The sequence below is a fragment of the Marmota monax genome, unplaced genomic scaffold (genome assembly GCF_021218885.2).
Source record: "Marmota monax isolate L192 unplaced genomic scaffold, Marmota_monax_Labrador192_F-V1.1 WCK01_AAM20220418_F8-fsc00317, whole genome shotgun sequence".
In the NCBI taxonomy this organism is placed as follows: Eukaryota; Metazoa; Chordata; class Mammalia; order Rodentia; family Sciuridae; genus Marmota; species Marmota monax.
Window position 1 is genome coordinate 133,771 of NW_026693234.1, and position 12,093 is coordinate 145,863.

Below are 12,093 nucleotides of genomic sequence, written 5' to 3' on the forward strand. Positions count from 1 at the left end.
TTCGTCTCTAATGGAAGTTAGCATACATGGCTTTTGCTTCTACTGGCAATTGACTTCAGTAAAGAATATGAATCCCAGTCCTGTACTCACATAATTACAGATTGTCTTCTCTCTCTAACTCGAGTAGAAATGTGTGTAGGAGGGCTACTTTACCTCTGGGTCTTCATAGGAATTTGCATACCATAAATGAACGATCACTGAGTTAAACTGAATTGGGTTGAAATGATGGGGGGCCGGAAAGACCATTCCATCTATTAAAGTCTTTAAGAAGGCAAAGAGAAGAAAAGGCATCACTAAGCACCCTCAGTGGTCCAGAGCATGGGCCCTGTCTGAGTGAATGTCCAGATGAGTTTCTACATTCAGAGGCTTCATCCAGGTCCTGTTGTCCATACCTGTTCAGTTCTGCTAGTGAGTCAGTATAATCCTCAAGGCTTGTTAAAATATCTCACAATCCATTCTTTAAAACACCTTCCCATAAATAACTACAAATGAGGATAATGCAAAGGTAGTTAAGAGGGAGGTCTTGAATTAGGAGTCAGGAGATCTCAGTTGTAGCAACAGAAATATCATTAAATTGCCATAGAACTGGGATACCGGGCCTGAGTTATTCCATTCACGGGTCTCTGTACACAGCAATAGTTAGATAATTGGAGAGCTAACAGCATGTCACTTTATGATCTCAGACAGGCTCCGGATCAGTGGTCTACCATTCTGCCTGCCCATTAAAATCACCCGAGGAGCTTTAAAATTACCAATGTCTGTCCTGATCCAACCGAACGATAGAGTCTCTGAGGCCTCCCAAGCATCAGAGTGTCTTTACAGCTCCCCAAGTCATTCTGAAAAATAGCCAGAGTTGGAAACTTGTATCCTAGACTAAGGTTTATCAGACTCAGTGTGCATACAAACTACCCAGGGATATTTGCTGTCTGATTCTGTAGGGCTGAGGAGGGGTCTGAGAGCCTGCATTTCTAAACAGCTCCCAGGTGATGCCAAGCCTGCTGACTATGAGTCACACATTAGGAATTGGACTCAGTTGATTCTCTTTAAGGTCCTTGAAAAGTCTGTTCTTGGGAAGAACCATCTAACTAATCATATGATATTAACTAAATGATAGGATCCTCCAGGATTCTAGTACTAGTCATTCTTCAGGTTCTGCCCAGCAACAAACTATGCTATGAAATACTCCAGTAGCAATCGAGATGGTAGATCTAAAGAGAGCTACCAATAGAGAGATGCTTAAGAGATAAGAGTGCAAGATGCTTAAAAGAGTCCCAGAAGCATTGGGTGAAGCTACCTCAAGGCTTTGAGTGATAAACTAGCCATTACATTCCCAAAACCCAGAATCCCACTGTTCCTAGCATTCCCCAAACTATCCAGAAAATGCATTAACTAATCCAAGCAACACTAATCTACCACCCACTATGGCAGTCATTTACAAATTTTCATCCCCAAACCCACCCTTCTACAATTTTATAAGTAATTCTGGAGGTGGGGCTCCATACACCACATTTCTCCTTTGCTTGTTGGCTTCAGAGTGACCAATTATCACATTTTTTTTTTCCAACAGTGTCCCCATTTCAACCTTGAAAGCTCCTTGTCCTAGGAAACCCTTGGGTAGAGGGTGACAGATAGTTATTTTTGCTGGCTTGTCATTAGGTTCTGCAAATAGGTAATGCTGAAAGGGGAGACGGAAAGGAGGGATAAGGGGCTGTCTTCTGGGTTTGCTTACCATTTCTGTCATTGCTACCCCCGATGGTTGCAGGCACCAATCACAGCACCAGTTAGTTCTGGCCTCCAGCTCCTTTCAGCACTCAGAGTGAGCCTTGTAGCTGGACTTCCTGGGGCTGCTCCATGAGCCCCTTCTGTGCTTCTAGGTTCTGATGGCTTGCTTGTTCCTCCAGCCCTAGAGTATGTTTCCACTTCCTGCCTGTACCATATCTTGGCTGTATCAGCATGCTTCTTTTGTTCTTTCAGCCCTTCAATACCCATCTACACAGACCCCTCTCATAAATTCCTTCTGATGACATACCTAGGGTGGTTTCCTGACCAATTCCTGGCTGTTGTACTAGCTCTATTGCCAACAACTCAGCTGGGCACTAGAAATATTAAAGCAAATATAACACAGCTGCTGTCATCCAATGGGAGGAGAATAAGTATCTCTATTACAATACAGTGTAGTAGGAGCTGGCAGCTACATACAAGGAATTAGCAGAGTGCAGGGAGTCCTCAGAAGAAGAATTCATAGGAAGCTTTTTAGGAGAGGCACTATTTCAAATGCATTCCAACTGGGACTTCAAGAAATTGAAGAAAAGAGCAGTGGCACTTCAGGCACAAGAACTCATTATGCCAAGGCATAGGATTATAATGTATAGCACAGAAAGCTCCAGATATTACTAGAAGTAATACCCCACATAGATACCACAGTAGTAGATGGTCTGATTTTTTTTTACTTTTTATTAATTTAGTGGTTTTTTTTTTTTTTTTTTTTTTTTTTGGTACTGGGGATTGAACCCACGAACACTGTACCGCTTAGCTGCATCCCCAATCCTTTTTTTAAAAGCATAAACATTTTTATAAAATGAAGGCAACATAAAGGCATTTTCAGATATACAAACACTGTTAGAATTTATCACCAGTAGACCTGTGCTACAAGAAATAATAAGAAAGTTCTTCAGGCTTAAGGGAAATTCAGAATAGATGAAAATCTATTGGAAGAAATGAAGATATTTAAAAATGGCAAATATGTGAGTCAATGTAAAGAAATTTTGCTTCTTAAATTATTTAATATATTTAAAGCAAAAATAATAATTTATTGTGACATTTGTAATGTAAAAGAAAATTATATATCAGTAGAATGGAAAAAGAGAGGGAATGGAAATGAAATTACAGTCATGTTGATTAATGACAGGGACATGTTCTGAGAAAGCACTGTTAAACAGTTTTTTTGTATGACATCATAAAGTAAATACACAAACCTACATGGTATTACCCACATCATACTCAGGTATATACATATCACATATCATATATATATATATATATATATATATATATATATATATATATATATATATATATATATATTCTATTGATTCTGAGAGCATGATACACAAAACAACAATTTTGTGTTCCCGATATGACACAGTTAACTATGTAAAACCTACAGTTAACTTAATAATAAACATTAAAAAACCCCAGAATGCTTTTACCTCAAAATTATGAACAAAGCCAAGGTGTTCTCTTTCACTTCTATTCAGAATTATATTGGTTATTCCAGTTATTGTGACAAGACAAGAAAAACAAAGCAAAACAAACAAACAAAAAAACCCCATAAATCTTGGAAAAGAAGTAAAATTACTTTATTCACATATAATAAAATTGTGGGGGAAAATTCTAAGAAACTTACAAGAGAAACTACCAAACTCAGGGAAAAAAGGCCAATTTTGCCTATATAGATAGGATCATGAAAAATTAAAAATTAAATGAAAACCATTAGCAGCTACAAAATCTAAGACATTCTTAGGAATAAACTTATCAAAAGATTTGTAAGGTATCTACACTAAAAACTACAAACATTGACTATATATATATAGTGGTTCTGGGGATTGAACCCAGGACCCAACAAAAGTTATTTTTTAAAAAAATCTAAAAAAAAATGAGAGCTATACCATGTTCATGGACCTGGAGATTCCATTTTGTTATGCTCTATTAATTTTTTTATTATTTTTTTATTTGTTTTAATTAGATATACATGACAGTAGAATGCATTTATGTACTTTGATATATCATAAACAGATGGGATATAATTTCTCATTTTTCTGAGTGTACATGTTGCAGAATCATATTGGTCATGTAGTCACATATGTACATAAAGTAATAATGTCTGTTTTATTCTACTAGCTTTCCTATCTCCACATCCCCTCTTCTCCCCTCCCATCACTTCCCTCTACCTAATCTAAGGTAACACCATTCTTCTCTAGTGCCCTGGTCTTATTGTGAATTAGCATCTGCATATTAGAGAAAACATTTGGCCCTTGGTTTTGTGGGATTGGCTTATTTTGCTTAGCATGATATTGTCCAACTCTATCCATTTACTGGCGAACGCCATAATTTTACTCTTCTTTAAAGCTGAGTATATATACCACTTTTTTTTTATCCATTCATCTATTGAGGGACACCTAGGTTGGTTCCCTAGTTTAGCTATTTTGTTGATTTCTTACTTGAATGAAGGTTCTGGGAAACTGCTGAGGGTCTTGCCAAGTTGCTGAGTTGCAATCCTCCTGCCTCAGCCTCTTGTGTTGCTGGAATTACAGGTTTGTGCCAACACGCAATGAGGGTCTGACTCTTGATGGACCATTAGTGTTACATTAAAATGTCTGACATTTATACTAAAACTTTCACAACATTTTTAAAAGTTTGAAGAAGGGGCCATGATGTGGTCATATTGTCATGTCTAGGGGTAGCCCCCATGGTCACCAGGGGGAAAATTGAGAAGGCTAATTGGCATAAACTAGAACTGTGGCTTGTAAGTACATTTTTGTTCAGTCCTGTAGGTCAGAAGTCTATAGTCTTGTGTTGAAAGAAACAAGTGAATGCTTTAAAGAAAATGAATTCAAGTCTAGGGGAGTTATTGCTTCAGCTACCTGGGTACACACATGTATCCACACAAGATCATTTGGTTGAAAGAATAGACAGTTTCCTTGGAGGACACATTAACAAAACTGGAGAATATTGGCCTTCCAGGAAGAAGGAAGTAGCTATTCTTAGGTATACAATTTGTAAGGCTCCAGAGAGCCAGACTTCATGGTAAAAATGGCGGGTCCTTTGATTTTCAGGGACCCACAACAATGGGCACAGAGAAGGTACCTGAAAAGAAAGACTTAATAGATGAGACCTGGTCCTTTTCATGGGCAAGACGTAGCAAACAAGTAGAAATACAAGGCACACATAACAGACAGGGACATTTCTCTGGCAGGAGAAGGGAGATGTGGACATGAGCTTCAGTCTCCAGACATCAGGATTTCTTGTTGTTTTGGGGAAATACTGTGAGGAAGTAAAAAGCCTAGTAGGAGGCTGGGACCATTTAAATGAAACTTTTCTTTCTTTTTTTTTTTCAATTACAGTCTGAAAGCTTGCTTTCAAGTCTAAAATGTCATAGGCTGTTAGCCACCTGAGGAAAGGCAGTCAGGCACAGGTGTGTCCAAGAGGCAGAATTACAGTAAGTGCATGTCCCAGAACCAGAGTATCTGAACCACTGGGCTCTGTTTGATGCTAAAATGGCCCATTTTGAAATCAATCAAAGAAAATGCCATTTTATACATTTAGAGACAGGCCCAGGGAACTGGCAGGATGAGGAACATTGTCCAGGCTCCAAGGGTCACCTTTGGAGTAGAAGCTCCAGAAAGAGGCAGCCATCCATCTGTGTGAGTGGTCTTTGCACGTTTTTGGTCTTTATCATAGGAAATAAAGGAGAAGATCTGGGACATCCCTCACTGAAGCTTAAACACAAAGCCACAAAAGTCTTGGAGCACGGAGAAGGGTCAGCATTTCACCTGAGAAAGTTCTGAGGCAATTCAGTGGCTCATAAGTCACAGAAGAAGCCATGGTGTTATGGAACCTGACAGCAAAGTTGGTGCAAACTTGGGAATGGAGAACGGGAGAAGGAGGAAGAGGTGATCATCCTGTTCTATCCTGATCACATGTAGGCTGACTTCTGGCTTGGACAGTACCCTTTTAGAGAGCTGCTGATAAAGTGTTTGCAGATGTGCGATGATTTCAGTTGTAGGACATAAACTAGACCTGTTTGGAGAGATCCCAGAGAAGAAGCAGAAAGGATGAGTAGAATTTTCATTGGATGAAAGGAAGATGTTGGAAGCTGTTAGAGCCGAGCTGTCCAGCTGTGGGTTGGCTGTGTGGAAGGCAGAACATTAAGAAAGGTGTTCAACAGAGAAAAATGGAGCCCTCGCCCCTCTGCCCCCACATAGGTTTAGCACCTGAACTTATCTTGTTTATTTGTTCATTTGTAGATTGCCTTCCAGTGGAACACGAATCCCAAGAGAATAAGATCCTCCTCTAGCTGTGTCTCATGAACAAGGAACAATGGGCAGCATATGGTAGGTGGCTAGTGAATATTGGACCAGAACGGGAAAGATGAGCACAAGAAAGCTAAGGAGGAGACTCCATCACTGTTTGAAAGGTCCGTCTTGGCATTGACTTTCAAAAAACTTTAAGAAAAAATGCATTATTTCCAGAATGGCACCTCACACGGGACCCCAATATATAAAGCAGATGTGGCATTTTAATGGAGTACATTTAATCATAAGTCCCAATGTGAAACATTTATTTTTATTTATAATAAAAAGAATCGCTGAGAACGATGAGATTGTTTTGATAAACATGATAAAAAAACGTCTGAAATCAAGGCTTCTAGAAGACTTGGAATGTAATTTATTCCTCTGTTTCTTTTGCTTGCAGAGCACTGGGAAAACTCTGATTCATGCAGAGAAGTAGTTGCAAATGATACCAGTCTCCAGTCACTCATCTGGCAATCTCAGGATAATTCTTCAATTAAACTGATGCAGGAGCTTGAAAAGGGAGTAGTTGGAAAATTGAGCTTGGAAGTTGAATCTGTTAGAGTTTGTAACAGCAGGTTGTGCCTCTTACGGTACATGACAGAAGTCAGACAAGAAGAGGCAAGGCTTACAATGAGTGCCAATGCCATTTTGATGTGTGACATTATCACGACTCTGATGAGTTTATACATCCAGCCATAATTGCATACCCAACCATTAGGCCATGACAAAGTCAAGCATCTTCTTCTTGCCTAAATCTTAACTGAACATGAGGCAGAGTCTTTGTGCCGTGGAACTGCATAATTTTATAGACACCGAAATGCTCCGACACACATCTGTCTTTTAAACCATCAGTACAAAGAAGCAGTGTCATAACCAATATCTCATTTTCACTAAAGTCTCTATATATTCAGGATCACTCTACTGAGAGAAGAGACCCTGAGAACTGAAAGAAAGTACTATTGATACCAATTAACATATGGGTGGTTAAAATTTGGTGTGTGGCGTATTTAAGTTGCATATTGGTCTTTTAAATGACTTTTTGCCAATTGGACATGCATTCAAATGATATTCAAGTTGAAATTTCTTGCAGGATTCCTGTAGCACTTGGACTTAAATATTACTAACAGAGTCAAATGTAAGGGTTCCTTGGGAACCTGAGATTCTCCAAGACTGAACAGGATGTAGTCATAACCTCCAAGACACCTGGGCAGGACCATACAGCCCACAACCATAGCAGGTGGTGAGATGGGCCGAGCTGTGGGTTTTCACATGAGATTGGCTGTTAGAGACATCTGAGGAAATGGCCATGACCCTGAGACCCTATGACCCGACACTGCTGATGGCAAAGGGGCTTCTATAATGATGGAGAAAACAGCGTATGGATCCAGGGATGACAATCAGCTGGCGATGGAAAGAAAGCAGCCCCCTTCATTTCACTAACATGGTAATAGTCTCCATTTCTGTAAGCCATCAAAGAAAGGAAGGAATAAATCATTTCACCCAATTTCATAAACTCTCTACTTGTCAAATTTTTAAAAATCATGTTGTTATTTAACTTCATTAGTGATTGTAACTATCTGATTATAGTAGCCACTGACATTTATTGAATACTCTCTGTGCTAGGCATTTTCATAATAGATTTTCATGAATAATTTATTCTTTTTCATAATCCCAGAATTTCTGTTTTTGAGTAACCTTCTTTAACTGATGGGGAAACTGAAGCATCCAGATGTTAAGGAACTTGGCTAAAGCTCTGCAGCTAGCATGCAGCAGGGCCATGACCCAGACACGCACGACTTGACTCCCAAGTCCAATCTTTGAACCGTGGCAAAGTCCAAAGAAAATAAGTCAGGATTGGAACTGTTGAGTCATAGAATATGTGGAGTCTTCAGGGGGAAAAAGACAATCCAGTTATGGCAATTCTCTAAAATTTGGTAAAGTTCTGCAAAGTCAAAGAAGTGCTGAACCATGGATGAGTCTTTTGTTTGAGTGACAAGCAGTTATATTAACTGATGTTCAGATTTCATCTTAGCCTAGAATGGGATCCTATCTCCTAATTTGTTGTTTATGCTAAAAGCAAAACAGATCAACTCTCCATGGTTTGGCTTTACCACTGATGTAACTAGATGCTTTTGTATTATTGAGTGAAGAAGGCAATCAACTTCAAGACGTTCCATGGGTGGAACAAGAGGAGTCCTATAAAAGTTAGGTGGCATGGCCCAGTGGGAAGAACATGCATTAAGGAGGCTGACAGTGACTTGGCCACTAAATAGCTTTAGGACCTTGGGCTGTTTAACCATTTTCAGTCTCATTTTTTTTTTGAGCTGAGAAATGGTGTAATATTTTCTTATAGGCCTGCTGGTCCAATGGAATAATTATATTTTAAATGCTTTCTATACAGGGGTCCCTTACATGTTAGAACTCCAACACTTGGCCTTCGTTTTTCTTATGTTTTCATACGATTCAGGTGAACTATATATCCAGCATATGGAAGTAAGTGAATATATTATCAAATGTAGTGACAAGAAATTGGAAATTCTAATGAAGTATTGATAAATATCTGAATAACAATGATCATAAAATCAGAATATCATCTCAGCACCCCCAATGGTCTCTGTCCTCACAAAAGCTACCATCATTATTCAGCTGTTGAGTTAAAAAGGGTCTTATTTTTCCTCATGGACTTCCTTTCATGACTTTGGAATTGAGAGAATTTTTTTTTTCCTTTTTGATATTGGGGATTGAACTCAGGGGCACTGCACACATATGATGAGCCACATCCCGAGTCCAGTTTTGTCTTTTATTTGGAGACTGGGTCTCACTGAATTGCTTAGCATCTCGCCATTGCTGAGGCTGGCTTTGAACTCATGATCCTCCTGCGTCAGCCTCCTCAGCCGCTGGGATTACAGGCGTGCACCACCATGCTGGGTTCTTGAATTGGGGAGAACGCTAGAGAATTCACGCAAAGGTCAACTACCCTGTTGTTTACTGCATGACAGACATTTTGTCTAAGATTCCAAAATCCAGAAATGTCAAAAGGGAGAAGATCCTGGATTTCAACAAGATGGCCCAGTGGAAAGTTGGAAGAACACCAAATACTTCCATGAGTGGAAACAGGGAGCACAGGCTTGGCAGCCAAGCTCCAGCTTCAGGAAGTCAGCTCTTCCCGGATGGGATTCATGGAAGGAGACATCAAGATGCCAGTAGCTTCCAGGGGCCCAATGCCTGAGCAGGGCTGGACACAAGCCCAGGTCTGAGGTTTTCTTGCTTCACCTGCCTGGTTGATATGATGAACCCCTTGCCCTTCCCCAGGGCATGTCTCTGTTTCTGTGGCCTCACTAATAGCTCTGATTGCTAAGTCCTTAGTACTTGGCCTTGTTCTGTTGAATCTCGTGTACAGAGCATGGGGTGTGTGAGGATGAAAGAGCTTATTCTCAATCCAGCAGGTAAGTTAAAGATGTCTATGATGCTACCCACCATAATGAATATTGTTCAGTCAGCTTAACTGACATTTCTAATATGACTCCTTTCGAAGAGGGATGTTTACTGTTAAACACACGCACACTCACCCACACAGCACTGTGTATTTCTTTCACAGCCCACACCTGTGAGCAGCTAGGATTCTTGGTGGTAACTTTTAGGGCCCACAGCTTCTTTCCTGGGAACTGATCTTCCAAGGCAGAGCCCAAAGGTACTGGAAAAAACAACTGTTCCAACTGACCAATGTCATCATCTCCCATTCCAGATAATTCCATCTCAGCTTTCTCCGCCCAAGGCTCCCTTGGCTCTCAGAAAGCTCTTGCTTCCTGCAGAAAACCTTCCCAGGGGCTACAGGAAATAGTCCCCAATTCCACCCAGGTACATCTAAACAGGCATCTAGAGGACATAGAAATAGCTCCAATGACCTCGTTGACATCTTCCCTGGGAAACAGAAACCCCTGGGGAGGCATCTAGCAGGGCAGAAAGAGAAGCCTCAAAGGAGAAAGGATCTATTAGTCTCAAGTTCTACAATACTAGGCATTCAGGGAAAAACCTGTCTGCTTCAGAGCTTCAATTTTTTTTCTTTTCTTTTTTGAATATTTATTGCAAGTGCTACTGTTTTGCCAGTGCTGAGAATTGAACCTAGGGCATCACGCATGTTAGGCAAGTTCTGTGCTACTGAGCCACATCCCCAGCCCCTGAGTCTTCAGGTTTCTTATCTATCAAGCAGGGACAGCAATCCCATCTGCATCCAGCTCTCTGCTAGGAAGTGATCATCTACATGAGTGAGCCCTGGGGCCATAGGCCTTGTGCATGGCTCATGTCATAAGCACTTTCCCTTCATCCAGTCTGATGCTATTTCCTGCCATGCTCCTGGACCCTCAGCTCCTGGACCCCAGCCTCTCTTCTTGCTCACGACTGGTCACACATAAACCTTAGGAGACTGTACTCCAGATAACAACTAAGACACTGCTGCACCCTCGGCTTGCAGGGACAAGTTGGACAGAGTCTACTCTCCCTGTGATCCCTCAACCAGCATTCCTTGAAAAATCCTCCATGTTCCAGGGACAGAGAGGGAGAAGGAGGTATCCTGTGCTTTCCAGGATAGAGGATGATGCAGATGACAAAGAGATGGCAAGCCTCTGGGTCGTGCTAGTGCAGAGGGAAACACGGGGCATGGTGGCCAGGGGAGGGGAGCTTGGGAGGCTTCAAGGAGGAAGGGAGAGGAGCAAGCATTCATCAGAAAAGGGTGGGGCGGGTAGAAAGTGGGGGAGCTTTCTAGGCAGAAGGATTTATAGATGCAAACATGGGGGCAAACAGGAGATCGGCTCACTCCAGGCACCTTCTGAGGTATAGGTATTGGCTCCATTTGACCCCAAGCACCATGAACTCAGAGGCAGAGGAACTTGCCCAGGGCCCTCCAGCCTGTGGATGGCAGAGGGCAAGTTGGAACCTTTGTGAGTGACTTCAGTGCCTGGGGTTTTTCCAGGGCACATTCTGCTTTTCCAGGTAGAGATGGGCAATGTGGCCAGAGCAGCAGCAGCAGCTCTAGCAAAGCATAAATCCCTGTGGCCTTTGCCAGAAAATCCATTTGGTTGGAGATAAGATGAGCTAACAGGGCGTGGAAGCCGTTTCTAAAGAGGACAAGCGTGGGTTACTGCTAGAAGCAAAGTAAAACCCCAGAAGAGGCAAGGTTTATAGTTCGTCCTCACTGGTAATAATCCTGCCTACTGAGGGGTGAGCAGCCTGGTTACTGGTGGGTGAGAGGCTCCCTGTGTTTCTTATTACCTGCTCAGCCTCTTAGGTCCTAGACTTCTCCCTCTATTCTCTTGGAAGTAAAGCCACTACTTGGGAGGGGTGATGCTGTCAGCCTGGGTCCCCTATGAATGAGGGTCTTAGGCCCTAAAAGCAGCAGAGAGCAAGCCCTGAAGTGCCAGTCCCCTCCCTGCCTCCAAGTGGGTCACACTTGGAGGCGCCAATGCTCTGAGAACCTCCCACTGATCTTTTTATCTGGATATTTATACAATATTCTGCAGAGCCGATTTGCCTCATGATTTTATAAAAGAGCAGAAATAACAATGTCAGCATTTCAGGTACACGGTAATTCCCAATTCCCCGTTCCCCCGGCATCGCAGGCAGCAGCTGTGGAGGGAACAAAAAAGTGGAGAGATCCCTGGGAGGCTGACAGGCTCTGGCTTAAGCTCCAGAGCCTGTGGCGCTATGGAGCAAGGCAATCCACTGTCAGGGGCACCACCAGGCAAAATAAACAGGCAAACCCAGGAAGGAGAGCTGGGGAGGAAAGGGACATTTGTTGGACACATCATGTGCCCATTATCTATTCCACCCTGTGACAGGTAGACATTGTTCTGATTCTGCAGTTATGCAAACTGGGATTCTGAGAGGTGCTGATTTATTTGTTGAAGTAACACATCGAGGAAGAAGGAGACCCTGCCTTCTGGTTGATCACTGGACTCTTTCTGCATTTGTGTTTCAGAATGTTGGCTTCATTTTCACCACTGATTTGTGTGGAAGTCCAGAG